The following is a 16,422-nucleotide window of genomic DNA, read 5'->3' as shown; positions in this document are numbered from 1 at the left end:
ATTCTCTAAGAGATGATGATTTCTACTCTAAACAAGAACTTTTTTCTTTTTAAAAATTTTATTAATTTATTTATAAAATTCATTAATTAATAATTATTAATTTTATTTTTAATTTATAAAATAAAACAAGCATTTCCATAACACAGAAGAAGAAAAAAGATGATCACACTTGAAACTGCAAATCTATTATAGAAAACTTATATTTTGTTTACTATGTACAATAAAGTTATCAAGTAAATTTTTTTTTGCCTTCCCTCTCCCTATCCCTGCCTTAGAGATGGTTACCATTAGACACAAATAGGAATATGTGTGTTTATGTATGTGTATATATAAAATCATTATATTTATGCTTTTGTTGATCATTCCTTTGCTTGCTTAAAAAATCTTCCTTCATGTGTCCTTTAAAGTTTATGTGTAAATTTGTGATAGTCAAAATGACTTAGTGGTTCAATGTTGTTTTTAAAACAATATTGCTTTTACTGTAATCAAATTTTTTTTAGTTTTGGTCATTTCATTCTTCATTATTTCATGCAAGTCTTTCCATGTTTTTTTCTAAAACCATTTAGCTCATCCTTTCTTATAGCATAGTGATATGGCAACACAATCATATATCACAACTTGTTTCATCATTCCCCAATTGACGGGAGTCCCCTCAATTTCCAGTTTTTTGCCACCATAAAGAGAGCTGTTATAAATACTTTGGAACATATAGATCCTTTTTCTTTCCATAAATACCTATGGAAACAGATGTGAAACAAAGTTGTTCAGTATTAGATAGCATTCCAATTGATTTCTGACCCTAGAAATTGTAAAACTAACTTGAGAAACAATATAACTGGAACACTTAATTCAGTAGGTTTTTTGTGAAAATCATATAAACATTTAAAGTGATTTCTCAACTTTAAATGTATATATTTCTATCTGTCTATCTCTCCATATATCTATATATCATCTATCATTTGTCTTTATCATTATTGCCAACATCATCATCATCAGTAACTGATGATGCTTTCTATAGAAAAGATACTACCAGCATTGGAAATTATCTTTAGGGTACTTTCTTTCTCTGAGAATTTATGATTCTCAAACCATTCTTTCAATCTAGCAAAGTTCTAGTGACATGAGAGTTGCTCAACAAATTGTTGATTAGTATAATGGAATGACAAGTAATTCTGTTAACTGTTTCCCACTCAGATCCTCCACTGACATCCCATTTTGATGTAGACTTATCCCACACCAACACATGATGCTGTTGCAGTACTACCCCAGTTGAGAATAAACTGAGAAGCCTTCAAATAATAAGCTCAATTATGGACTAAACAGACCTAATGTCTGTCATCTGAAGACCTTTCTAACTAAATTGAGACAGGACCAGCACCTGGCTACAAGGTAATGATTTTTTTTTTTCCTTTAGCCACAGATTTTTTTCAAAAACCATTTTATTTGATAAGATAACTCTGTATCTACATTGGTGAAGGGAATGCCTAAACCATGAAATCATAAATATTTGAAGTATTCTAAAAATAGAAGTTGTGCATCCAAGGACATGAAGTAAATTTTTGTGAGAAGAAAGAACATTTAGTCAGGAACATTGTTAACACTGATGCTTATGCTGTCTATGAATCTGTCTACTAATGAACACGGCTGCTGAATGCATAGGAAGTTCAGACCTCACTTTCTCAATTTTGTAAATATGTGTCAGTGACAACAATCAAGCAGTGAAGTAGATGACAGCCTCTCACCAGCAAATAAACAATTCCATGCATATGGTATTTTTGTCGAATCCTCGACAGTTATTGCTTTAAACAAATAATGATTCTGTTTGGTGTTGTGACTGGGAAGAATGCTCAACAAATCAACCCAATGGGAAGAAGAAAATCCAGTCAGGTAATTGGTTGTTTTGTCTATACAAAAGCATGCTGTAGTGAAATTAGCAGCATTTGAGAACCATGATAATTGAAGTTCTATTCCCAAACTTCTGCTCCCTAACATCTTTGCTTTTGGCAAGACACTTCCCCTCTCTGGGCTTCAATTACTACATCTGAAGAATAAGGAAATTTAAATAAATGATCACTAAGATCCCTTTTATCATGCCAGCATTTTATGACTTCATGACTTTGATATCTTTTTCATTTCAAACATTCTGCATTCTATGAGTCTATGGTCTTTGCTATCTCATGTTGTGTGTTCTAACATTCTATTTTCTAAAATAGGATTAAAATCCAATGTTCTATGACTTGAAGACTATTTCCTGAAAGTCTATTTACATAAGTTCTTTCTAAATCTAATATTACCTGACTCTTTGTGAAATTTACAGACTTGGTCACTTAATTTGACACCCATTAAGGTCAAAGGATATGAACAGACAATTTTCAGAGGATGAGATTGAAACTATTACCACTCATATGAAAGAGTGTTCCAAATCATTATTGATCAGAGAAATGCAAATTAAGACAACTCTGAGATACCACTACACACCTGTCAGATTGACTAAGATGACAGGAAAAAATAATGATGAATGTTGGAGGGGATGCGGGAAAACTGGGACACTAATGCATTGTTGGTGGAGTTGTGAACGAATCCAACCATTCTGGAGAGCAATCTGGAATTATGCCCAAAAAATTATCAAATTGTGCATACCCTTTGATCCAGCAGTGTTTCTATTGGGCTTATATCCCAAAGAAATACTAAAGAAGGGAAAGGGACCTGTATGTGCCAAAATGTTTGTAGCAGCCCTGTTTGTAGTGGCTAGAAACTGGAAAATGAATGGATGCCATCAATTGGAGAATGGCTGGGTAAATTGTGGTATATGAATGTTATGGAATATTATTGTTCTGTAAGAAATGACCAGCAGGATGAATACAGAGAGGACTGGCGAGACTTACATGAACTGATGCTAAGTGAGATGAGCAGAACCAGGAGATCATTATACACTTCGACAACGATATTGTATGAGGACATATTTTGATGGAAGTGGATTTCTTTGACAAAGAGACCTGAGTTTCAATTGATAAATGATGGACAAAAGCAGCTACACCCAAAGAAAGAACACTGGGAAACGAATGTAAACTATCTGCATTTTTGTTTTTCTTCCCGGGTTATTTATACCTTCTGAATCCAATTCTCCCTAAGCAACAAGAGAACTGTTCGGTTCTGCAAACATATATTGTATCTAGGATATACTGCAACATATCCAACATATAAAGGACTGCTTGCCATCTAGGGGAGGGGGTGGAGGGAGGGAGGGGGGAAAAAATCGGAACAGAAACGAGTGTCAATATAAAGTAATTATTAAATAAAAAATTAAAAAAAAATTTGACACCCATTAAATGGATAGAAAGTTAGACTTTGAGTTAGGAAGACCTGATTCCAAATCTTAATAGATGTGTGATTCTGGACAAATCATTCTTTCAATTTCTATTTCTTCATTTGTAAGGTGAGGGTGATACTCAATAGTCTCCAAGATCTCTTCTAGCTTTAAATTTAGGATCTCAGATCTTACCATAATTACAGCATACTCACAATCTGAAATGCTTGTAAGTTCTGTCTTTGTTCATAGCTTCTCATTTTTACATCTCTCCCTCGTGTCTCACTCCTACTAAACTCTTTCTCATCCCTTATCATGAACTCCAATCTATCCATCCCTCCTTGCTATTGTTTCCCTTTCTTCCTTTTATGATGATGATGTGATAGCTGAACTATTTCATATTTTTGAATTCCATGTCTTATCAATGTCCTATCATTGATTTAGAGAGATGTGAAGGTCTTTGTAAATCTAATAGCACTAAATAAATAGTGGTGGTAACAATGATGGTAGTAGTAGTAGTAGTAGTAGTAGTAGTAGTAATAGTAATTTGATGATGATAGTGGTAGTAGTACTGGTAATAGTGGTGGTGGTGGTGGGAGTGGTGGTGGTGGTGGTATTAATAGTATTGGAATTCATATTTTGACAAAATCAAGTCCTAGGTTTTCTGTTCTTTTTTGTTTATTGATAAATGCTTTTGGAGAAAGTAATAATCTCATTTTGACTGGGTCAGATACAAGTTTTGAATGTCAACATAACCCTCATTTCTATGTAAAAATTAATTTATTCTTATATGATTATTATACTCCTGCCAGATCTATTCTTTTTTCTTTTTTCTTTGAGATTTCAAAAGACTTTTGGGATTTTTTTTATTATAGCTTTTTATTTATGAAACATATGCATGGGTAACTTTTCAACACTGATCTTTGCAAAACCTTGTGTTCCAAAATTTCCCCTCTTCTCCCTCACCCCCTCCCTTAGATGGCAGGTATTCTAATACATGTTAAAATATATGTTAAATCCAATATATTTATACATATCCATACAGCTATCTTGCTGCACAAGAAAAATTGGATCTAGCAAGGGAAAAAAAAATCTGAGAAGAAAAACAAAAATGCAAACAAACAACAGAAAGAGTGAAAATGCTATATTGTGGTCCACACTGGTTCCCACAGTCCTCTCCCTGGGTGCAGATGGCTCTCTTCATTACTGAGCAATTGGATCTATTTGCCAGATATTCTTAAATTTTATTTCTCACCTCAGGCCTCTTTCACTGGTCCTACTTTCTTTGCCTTAGGAGAAGATATCACCTCCTGCTTTACTAAGAAAATCAAGGTCATCCTCTATGATCTCCTTATTCTATGTCCAAACCCCTCTGTACGGTTCCTTATTTAAGACCTCATTTTTGAGGATGCACCTCTACTATTTAGTAGAATACTACCCTACTACTACTTTTCATTTATATTTTATCCACTTCTATTTTCTTCTATGACCTTATTCTTGAAAAAATCTGATCTAATTTTTTAAACTTCTTCTCCCTAATATCTCTTCTTTTTTGTCTTCTATGCTAAGGTCTCTTTTATCTTTCAGATTTTTCATTTGACCTATTACCTCAAATTATCATTCTAAATTTCTTATCCCTTTTTATTTCCAAACTTCCAAATAAAATCTTTGTCTCATTCCCTCACTTTCCATTCACTTTTCAAATTATAAAACCTTGTAATTTGGCTTTTAACTTCTATTTAGATTGTTTTCTCTCAGGTTACTAATGATCTCAGAACTTCAAAGATTATTTTATGGAGAACTCACACAGGGCAAGTGCTCATAAGGTGGTCAGAAAAAGCAATAGATATGGAAGACACTGGCACAGCACCAACCAGAATAACATGCTCTCATCAGGCAAGTGCTGTATTCTATAAGCAAAGCAGAATCGAATTAGCTCAAAAGAAATGTGAGACGTACAAAGTTAGAGAATCTACCCCAAACATATCTGACCTGTGGCAGAACATTCTGAACTTGCATTGGTCTGATCAGTCATAGTCAGACCCACTAACTTGACTCTAAAATAGTGATGTAATTTTGATTCTCTTTGAGAATGAAGGACATCAGCCAACCAACTAACTAACCAACTAAAAATCTGAAGATTCTTTCTCGGAGCTAATTTTACTTAATCTTTGCAGTTTTAATGCTATTGCCTTTCCCTTCCACTGAATATGTTTGTTCCATGATATTTCTCTTTTATGGCCCTCTACACATTCTTTTTCTGTCTTCTTTGCTGGACCATCATTCATATTCTACTCACTAAGCATTACTTTTCCCTAAGGCTCCAGTTTTGACTCTTCAGTCTACTCTATCTATGTACATAGTCCTTATTGTGATCTCAAAAACTCCTTTCACCTCATTGTGATCTCTAGAGAGATTAACTGTTTGTCATCTATCTATCCATCTATCTAATTCTCTATCTATCTTTCTATCATCTATCATGTCTTATCTATGTATCCTTAATACACACCCACACTACACACATACATACATATACATAAATCTTTCAAGCATCTTTATTTCCCAGAATGCATTTTTTCACCTTCCTTTTTTTTCTTCAACATTCTGCTTGGGTGCTTCCTCTTCTATGAAGTCTTACCTGTTAGTGCACTTTATTAATGTAAATCTTCTAAGAACATCTTTTTTCCTAATTTCTCTTTTATTCTCTTAGTTTGCTTTTTTAAATTATATTGATCATTTATTCAAATACCACATTCCCATTTCCAAGTATAACTTAAGTTCCTTGAAATAAAAATCTTTTTTCCCCCTTTTTTATGCTTAAAGCATAATTATTCAATTATCTTATTGATAAGACAAAGCTTTTCCCCCAGATATGACTGACCCCAGCTTCTCTGATGAACCTATCCAGTCTTCTAAATGCATAACAAGTCTTGTCCCCATAGAGACTTGGTCAGTACCAAAAACCATAGAATTGGCCACACCCTAATGAGAAGGACTTCATGTATTGAAGCTAAGTGCCATTGTATCCTAGTAGCATATTCCTGCTGCCTTAAAAAAAAAAAAAGTAAACCTCCTTTGTTAAATATCCAGTAATTTCCAAATGCCTCTTTTCATTGAGACTAAAATAAGAGGCTGTTGTCACTAAGGCTATATTTACAACAAATGTTTATTTTATTAAATTGAATTTTAGTTCAATAGAAACAAGAAATTCCAAAAAGGGAGTTATCTCCCTCACTAATAAGATTGCAGATTTATATACCTCAAAGGAATCTTACAAATCATTTTCTGGTGTACAATTCTAATCACCAATGGGAATGATGTTAAAAGGTGGAATGAATGATGGTTTGAAATAGGTGGATCAGAGTTCAAGTCTAGCTTTGACATTTCATACCTCAGTGATATTAGTCAAGTTGCTCAAACTCTCAGTGTCTATTTCCTTGCCTAATGAGGGATGTAACAGGTATTATATTTATCCGGTTAGTGCTCAATTTTTAGAGTCTGAAGTAATGTTACAAATTTCCCACAGGTACTTAAGTATCAGCATCACTTTCACCATTGATAGTATCACCATCATCTCATATTTATTTGGCAAGTTGAGGTTTATAAAACACTTTCCCTATAGAATGATTTGAGAGAAAAAACATCAGAATGTGATATTTTTAAAACTTCTTCTCCCTAATACCTCTTCTCTGTCTTCCATGCTAAGGTCTCTTTTATCCTTCAGATTTTTCATTTGACCTGAGGAAATCCAGAAAGAAGAAAGCTGGGGAGTCTAGAGAAAAGAGGAGTGTTAAGCTCATTTTACAGAATGGCAAACTGAGACTCAGCAACAAAAAGGTCAAGTGTTTTACCCTAGATCATTCAGCTAATAACTGCCACATCTAGGTTATGTGCTACCAACTCATCACTGGGAGGTCCTTAAGCAGAGGTCAGATGCTAAATTCAGGAACATTATAAAAGAGGTTCCTATACTGGACAGAATGTTGGATTAAATGATCTAGGCTGTTCCTTCTAACTGTTAAAAAAATATAATTTGAGATTATACAGTAATATGTCTGAAAATTCACCCAAATTACAATAGAATAGAGACAATAAAGAAAAAAATCAAAGGAAAAATTTACAAAGAAATCAAATTAATGTTTTCTACTTATATCCTGATACATTAGAAATATTATTTCTAAAAGAACTATAAAATACTTGATTTTTCAGCTCCAGCCTTTGAAAATCCTCCCCCTCCTCCACTCAATTTTTAATTATGCGTGAATGCTTCCATCCTCATCTGCTGTTGTCACTAAGTGCCTGTCAAAGGCCCTTGTGTCATATGGTGACAGATTGCAGCTCGGTCACTCATGTGACAGGAGTCAAGTTAGGATCAAAGGTTAGCTATGTCCTCTGTTCTTATCCCTCTCCCTGACTTTGTGCTAATCTCTAGTGATAAATGTAAGCTTTTAAAGTGGGATTCCTTGAGAGAGGGTATCGATTTCATTGAGGAAGGAGATGGGCTAAGGGGAGGAGGAGATAAAAGCTTCAGCCTTTCCAATGTCAGTGCCTTTTCCTTCTACTTTTTCCTCTGAAACCTATGCTTCTTTTCAGAGGATCATAGAATTCCAGAGCTCAGAGCCCCTTGAAATCATATAGGTCAGCTCCTTCAGTTAAGAAATGGGGAAATGGAGATCCATAGTAGTTGATAATTTATCCAAGGTCACCAAGATAGCAGAATTGGTATTTGAAAGATTGTCTGACAACAAACATCTTGATTTTTAAATTGCATCATGATGCATCTTCATTCTTCAGTAAAAGATCTGGGATTTCATTATTGTAGTTACCTTCTACTTTAGTCCAAAATCTAAATCATCACTTGTTTCCTAACCTTCATTTGTTGAATGTCTCTGCAGTTGTCTAGCTTGGTCCTTGTACAATAGCTGTCGTCTGATGTTGCGCTTTTCCATTTGGATAAAAGCTTACCAAACTTGTTCTCCCTAGAAATAGCAATTAAGAACCCATCTCCTCTAGGCCAAGATGAGGTACCAGAGGAAGATTTCAGTGAAACAAGGGAAAATGGGGGTCTTGTTACACTTCAGACTAAGAGCATTTCAAAGTTTTCAAAGTGTTTTCATGTCCTTCAGTCCATATGAACCTCACAATTATCCTAAAAGATAGATAGAAAAGAGATTATTAAATTGATTTTTTATAAAACTGTGGCTGAGAGAAGTAAATAGACCTATCTAAGCTTACAAAATGACATATCTGAAGCTGAAACCTCATGTCCTGGAGCTTCTAATCCAAATTCCCCCCATACTTTTTTTAAAAAAAACAAAAAACAAAATGAGACTCAAAGTGGAAAAATGGCTTTCCCGATGTTATTCAAGAAGTACTATGTAGTAGAATCAGGCTTTTACCCAGATACATTGACTCCCAATTCAGAGTTCTTTTCACTATGCTGCCAAATCCAATATCAAGTATTACTTAAGAGAACTCTGGCCTCGTTGGGATTGGCCAAGTTCACATTGGATAAACCACATTTGGGCATTCTACCAACAAAGCTGAAGCATGAGGGGGATGAGCTGAGCTATCATTTTTGGCCTGGCAGTGACAGACTGTGAAACACTTCCCAGTATCTTCAAAGTTAATAAATGAAGTCTCTCCTAATCTGTCCTGACAAAAGCAGGCATCAAGGATCAAAAAGACATTCTTCATATTTTCAATTTACTTCTAGTGCCTAAGTATAGTTTCATTTTTAATTTATGTACTCATCTTTCATTGACTTATTTTGGACCCAACTGGGCCATCAAGAAATTTGGAGTAGACCTAAGCTACAATGCTAGATGGGTATCTAGGGTCTCTCTGTTTCTATCTCTGTCTATCTCTGTGTCTCTCTTAACACACATAAACAGAGACACACATTTATATGGAAATGATAAGATAAATTTTCTCTGAAATTTAGTTACAATTAGTGTCTAAATAAGATCTTCCTATCAATTAGAGCTGTCCAAAACTTGAATGTTTTTTTTGGTTTTTGTTTTTTTTCCCCGCAGAGATACTGATTTCCTCACATCTGAAGGCCTGCAAACAAAAGTTGAATAGCTACTTGTCAGGGAGGTAGATAGAATCTAAGTAAGAGTTAGATAGATATACTGGCATCAGGGATCCACATCTACTCTCTCATCCTGTGTCATCAAAGTCCAGTGACAAGACAAAAATCAGTACAATTAGTGATGATCCAGGTTAGAGAGGATGGATGACCTTGACATCTTTAATGTCTGATCAAGCTTTAAGCATTCCATAGTGCCAGCTTCAGCCACCTTTTTGGCACAAATTATTCCATCTAATCAATCCATTAAACTGATTCGTTGGCTTAGGGTAAATGATCCCCTAACTCACTGACTTGAGATTTGAGGGCTCTCAGTTACTCTTAAACTGACTTAGCTCATCTGTTGAGACAGTTTACCAGGCTATCACCACTATATATTCTACAGCTTCTTGCAGTCACAGATCAGATTTGGGTGAATGAGGTAGACACTAAAGATGGATGATCAGGACTGAAAATATCTCTACAAACTCTCATACTGATGGGAGGAACCCCGAAGCTGCCCTCTGACTTTGAGGGGGCTGCTTGAGAAACTCTCCTTGAAATTCTCCTCTGGGAGAAACCAACCCCAGGGAATCAAGAAAAAGTGGTTTCATTCTGTTATCTTGGTGGGATTAGCTGAGTCCAGGATCACTCCTACTTAGCCAGAACTGGAGATCTGGACTTGATATCTCTATTGAGCTGAAAATTGGCTCAGGACCACTTCCAGTAATCGGTCCCATTCAACCAGAAATCCAGGCCTGGGGGCAGTGACAGTATTGAAGGAATCTCATTGGGTTGAAACTTCAGTCTCAGATTTCCTTATAAAAACATGCAGTTTGGGGCTTATTTCTTTGCAGAGGCCCAAAAGCAGGACCATGCCAGGCCAAGGGATCTCTGCTTGCATAGCTGCCTGCAAGGACCCCCTGCCTGCTGAAAAGACATTTTCTTCTCATCTTAACCCCTGTTTATCTCACGCTCTCTGTCAGGATTTCTCTGCTAGATCTCTACTTCTCTGTCAGGACCTTGCCATTGATGAAGTCAGCCTCCTAGCAAAAGCTGACTTCTCAGTAACAATAAACTTCTTTTTGCCAGTCTCACTTTTTGGATTCATGAATTCTTTCATGTTGGATCTGTGGGGGATTCCCACAATTCTCTGTCCTGTGCCAAACCTCATCAATACCAAAGGAGCTTTGTCCTCTAAACACCCTATCTACCTTAACCTTATAAACAGTAGGAGCTCAATTAATATAGGTTAAATTAAGTTTCCTTCTAGTATAGAATTTTTATTGTATAATTTCAGTACTAGAATGCTTCAAGTACATTTTAGACAGTATGACTTCTTAGATCAATTGCATTTTATTAAGCTAAGCAAATATAAATAAAATTAAACTTATTTAAAGGTTATTTAAAGACAAGTTATTGGATAGAGTGCTAGACTTGGAATCATAAAGACCTCAGATTCAAATCTTAACTTTGACTAGCTTTGTGACCTTGGGCAAATCATTTAAATAAGTTTGATTGTATTTATTTTTGCTTAGTTCATTTAAATTAAAATGAAGCTATAGCCTTATGATTTCAGTGATTCTTTTTTAAAATAAAGGACAAAAAACAATGTGTTTTACATAGGATGAAAATGAAAATAAATAGAAGTGCCTGGCCTCCAATGGATTTAGAGATAAGAGAAAGAAAGAAAGAGAGAAAATGGAGGGAGAGAGGGAGGGAGGGAGGAAGGAAGGAAGGAAGGAAGAAAGAAAGAAAGAGAAAGAAAGAAAGAAAGAAAGAAAGAAAGAAAGAAAGAAAGAAAGAAAGAAAAAAAGAAAGAAAGAGAAAGAAATACTCATACAGTCTAAAATCCCATGAAGCCTCAGCTTTTGCATATGTAAAATTAGATTAATATACATGTAAAGCACTTAGGAAATGATGAAGTGCTATTGTAAATGTTAGTTATTCATGTCATTTTTATTAATAATAAAAAAATTCCACAAACCCATATTATTCACAAATTATATGGAAAGCATGCTTTACCTTAATAGAGACACAGATATTCCTGCCCTGATAGAACTTATAGTCTAGCAGTGGTAACGTGAAGGTACAAAAATATAACAATTAAACACTTTACAGAGGTGTCAAATTCAGCCAGAGGACCAAAAGCAAGCAGCAAATCAAACCACATTAAAATGTAATTGAGAAATACTTAACAAAATAAAAAATATATAGTACAAACATAGGTCATGTTAATTTTTGCTTTTCTAAGTCAATTTATAGCCTGTTTGGATCCACTTGTACAGAACAAAATCCAACATAACACATGAGAAGGAAATTCATTATCCATAAGGAGTATTAGGAAAGGCTTCCAAATCTGAAATTCTGTGATTATTCTTTCAATTGTTGTGATATTAAATGTGTTATATTTTAGGAAATTGTGAAACACTCAGGTATAATAAAAACAGAAAAATGTTGAAAAGATCTTAAATTGATATAATTATATAGTTTTAATGGAATAAATTATCTTAGAATCATAAAGCAAGTAATAGATATAGAATAATCTTAAAATATGATCCAGCCTTTCATTTTCTGCACAAGGCAAATAAAAGCTGTTAAAACTCTTTATAATTTAATCCCTGCCTCCCTTTCCAATCATCTTATACTTTGCTATTATTGGTCAATTGTGTCCTAATTCTTCATGACTCTGTGACCTATGGGATACCAGTACTGTCTATGGGCTTTTCTTAGCAAAAAAGTTTGGCATGATTTGTTTCTTTTTCCAGGGGATTAAGGCAAACAAGGGTTAAGTGACTTTCATAGTATTGTACAGTTAATAAGTATGTGAGCCCACATTTGAATTAAGGTCTTCCTGCTTCCAATTCCAGTACTTTATGCTCTGGGCCATCTAGCTAACTCTTATACTTTATTCTCTTCCAAGTACTCAATGATCCAGCAATACTGGCCTTCTTGCTTTTACTCTCTTGTAACACTATCTCCTCACTTTCTCCATTTTTCGCCCCTGGCTTTCTCCATGTCTGGAATGCTCTCCACTTCACCTCTGCTTGCTGACTGTTTTTAGTTTCCTCGAAGTTTCAGCTCAAATCCTATATTTGCAAGAGGACTTTCTCTTTCCCTTCTCCCCTTGATTGTAAGCATCTTTCCTTAGAGAGAATACCTTTCATTTATCCTTTGCATATAGTTTTTTCCATGTTTTATCTTTCATTCAAATGTGAACACTTCAGTAATAGCAAATAATTTCTTTCCTTTATTTCTCTAACACTTAGCACAATGCTTAACACAAAGTAAGCTTAATAAATACTTGTCATAACAACAGACAAATCTTCATTTTCTCATTTTTATGCTCATATTTATGACTATGATCATTTAATTCATGATGGCTTTTGTAACAATTTAACCAATCTTTTTTTTTTTTTTTCTGTTTTATATTATCCAAACTTTGGTAACTTTCTACTGTTCTCTACATTTCCCTGCTTATTTTTGGTATCCAGAACTATTGAGGAAATTCATGGTGAATGAGTTGATCTAAGAACTCAAGCTCAATATTCTCTGGCAGGCTCTGGGTGGGGAAAGGGACAAGATTGAGGTAAGAGTCTGTTCTCATCATTCCTCTTTGCAATAAAACTACAAGGAACCTAAGAGTAATAGAACATAGATGTTCAGAAATAGAAAAGGCTTTAGAATCATAAAACCCAGAGATGGGAGGGACTTTGCTATCATAGAACATAGAATATTGGTGCTACATAGAGCTTTAGAATCACAGAACATGGAGCTAGAAAAAAATCCTAGAATTGTGGGACACAGAAAGTCAAAGCTGAAAAAGATTTCAGAATATGAAACATAGAACTTTGGAGATATGGAAGAGACTTTAGAATGACAGAACCAAATGATGTTAGATCAGTATGGAGCTTGAGAGATCAAGTCTGAAGGAGACCCCAAGAGCCTTACTGATTTGCCCAAGGTCAAATAGCTAATTAGTGATAGAGATGGACCTAGCAATCCAAGTCTCCAGGTGCTTGGTCCAGTATTCTTTCCCCTCTATACCTCTCCAGCAGGCAGACAGGTCTCCATTCCACAGAAGAATTTATAGATTAAAACCTGACATGTTGTGTCAAAAGTGGAGCCGGATTGGTCACCCCAGGGAGGTAAGACACTCGTAGTTACCTGACTTGTCTAAAAACACAGAACAATAATCAATCATTATTACCACAAACAGCACTTGATGCTAAACTCCAGTGCCTCCTCTCTCTCTCCCTCACTATGTGCTTTCACATTTGGGTCCCCATGTTCCCATTCACTATGTCATCTTCTCCCAAGTTACCTCATGTGTGCTTCCCCCACTGCTCCCAATTTCCTATGCTCGGCTGGGCTGGGATTGAGTGGCAGTTCAGAGCCAGAAAGCAGGTGCTGTGGAAGTGAAGCGTGCCATTCAGACAGTACATTAGGTAAAGGCACAGCCCCAGGGGAACGCTAATGCTTAGCATTGTAGCAGCCCCAACTGTTCCTCCAAGAAGAGGGGAGGGCCAGTTCTGACCTGCTCTGACCAGATGTTTGGGAAATCTGCCAGATTGTAGCAAATAAAATTGCTGTTAATTTATCAAAGGTGTAATAAGTATTAATGAAGTCTCTTTCTAGAAGCTTTGTTTACAAGTGGTGATGCTAAAATCTAAAAGGAATACTAAGGCTCATTGCATGAGGAGAAACATTGCTTCCAAGGTAGTGGCATACTATTGTCACAAAAAGATGGCTAGTCTGGAAATGAAGGAATTTTCAGTTTAAACCCCTGCTTTGCCATTCCCTAGTTGCAGGACATTATGAAACTTGTAACACCTTCTTAAGTTTCATCATCTGTAAAATGGGGACAATGCTAATTAAACTTTCCTTTCCTGGAAAAAGGAAAAAGATTAAATGAGACCATGAATTGAGAGTCTCATATAAATTCAATTGATGGTGATGATGATGATGATGATGATGATGATGATGACATGGTATAGTGACTCTTGGAAGTGAGTCTTTGAAGTCAGAGAACCTGGATTTAAACTCTGCCATTAATACTACCTGTGTGACCATGGATGAAGCACTTAACTTTCCTTGCATCTCAGTTTTCTTATTTGTAAAAATGAGAGTCTTAGACTCTAGCCTCTGAAGTGCCTTTCAACTTTAGATCTCTGACCCTCTTATTCTAAATTTATGCTACTCCTTAGGAGCTATATGTGCGCATCCTATTTTAAGTTACAAAGTTGAAGTGGATTCAACTCAAGTATATATTATTTCTTCTGTGGATTTAAAATCTAAATTTCCTAAACATTAGATTTTTGTGATTTATTTCAACAAATGTTTAAATCCCAATTATATTATTTGCAAACTAGTATATTTAGAGATTTGAAATGCAAACACGAAAGAAGATGTAGATCTTATTCTTAGCTTACAATATAATAAGGAGAAAAATATGATATATGAAAATATGTAATATACATATATATGTATATATTCACACACACACACACAACTTATTACAAGACAAGTCATAAAGTTCAGCCAATAAAAATTTGTTAACATCCTATTATGTGCCAGGTACTTTGCTAAGTGCTGAAGAAACAAAGAAATTTTTTTTTTTAATCCTGTAATCAAGGAGATAACATTCAAATAATTATGTAGAAACAAGCTATGTAATAGAAGAGACTGAAAATAATCAATAGACATAAGATATTATGATTAATAGATATTGGGAAAGCTTCTTACAAAGAATAGAATTTAGGTGGGATTTGAAGAAAATCAGAAATCAGAGATAAGGGGGAAGAAAATTCTAGGCAAGGACTTCAGTCAGTGGAAAAAAGCTAGAAGTTAGAAGATGGGGTATTTTGTGTAAGGAATAGCAAATTCAAGCATCACTGACTGTATCACAGAGTTTGTGGCAAATTGTTAGAGGTAGGGAGTTTTAACTTTAAGAAGACTGGAAAAGTAGGTGGGACAAGATGCTGGAAAAAATTCAAGAGATAATTTTCAGTTAGGTACAGGGAATCAGAAAAAAGCTTTATGGAGGAAGTAGTGTCTAGATTACTACTTTAAAGAAAGGATAGATTTCAGCAGAGGTGCCTGGTTACATGTTAGAGGAGGCAGAAATGGAGATCAAGTAATATCCAAACCTAGATCATAAGAATAGCTGTGGGTTCAGTAGATAGAATAGAAATTTAGTTGACCCCTGCATGACAATAATTAGATGACCATGATTACTTTGAAAGATTAATATTTACTACCATCATTTCCCAGGAGAAAATGTTACATTTAAATAGTATTAGTAACTCCATTTTGCATTCTATCCACGATTTTGTAAGGTTAAGTTCCAATTTCTTACAACTTCTGATTTAGGAAAAGTAACAAGACTATTTTCTCTTTCAATTGTCAATTGGCTTAAGAAATTCACATAATCCCCATATCCCACCCTCAGCTCAATGTTTCCCAATCTCCTCCATCAATTAAAAAAAAAAAACAAAACAGGTATCTCAATGCTTACATCGTGTGTGTGTGTGTGTGTGTGTGTGTGTGTGTGTGTGTGTGTTGTTTTTGTTTTTTCCACTATCTTTAATTATGTAATAATTATAGAAACCAATGTTCAGGGTCTTTGTTCTGACCTAGAGCCTTGGACTTAATTTGCTTCTGCAATTGTATGTTGTGCTAAATAGATCATTATCTGGGTGTAACTCAGTGCTTTATTTCATTGTAGCAACTAGAAGGAGACTAAGTTGGGGGAATATATTCACATTAGAGAATAAAGTGACATTGTTCATGTTTCCACAGGATTTTTTCCTTTATTAAAAAAAAAAGTCATCTCAAAATTCCTTTGAATGAAAATTAAAACAATAATCAGAAATGATGGCACAGGAACGTATTCATTTGGTTTAGGAGTTTCTAAGATATGGTCACTGCTACATGTGGTTAAGGTAGACTGACCACAATGGCCAGGGAAGAACTGGGGATCCAGAGCTTTCAAAGTGACAGGTTTGGAATGGAGACTACAACTGTAAACCTGCTACTAAACCTA

The sequence above is a fragment of the Antechinus flavipes genome, chromosome 2 (assembly GCF_016432865.1).
Source record: "Antechinus flavipes isolate AdamAnt ecotype Samford, QLD, Australia chromosome 2, AdamAnt_v2, whole genome shotgun sequence".
In the NCBI taxonomy this organism is placed as follows: Eukaryota; Metazoa; Chordata; class Mammalia; order Dasyuromorphia; family Dasyuridae; genus Antechinus; species Antechinus flavipes.
The sequence above is the reverse complement of the archived record's forward strand: the minus strand, read 5'-3'. Positions refer to the sequence as shown.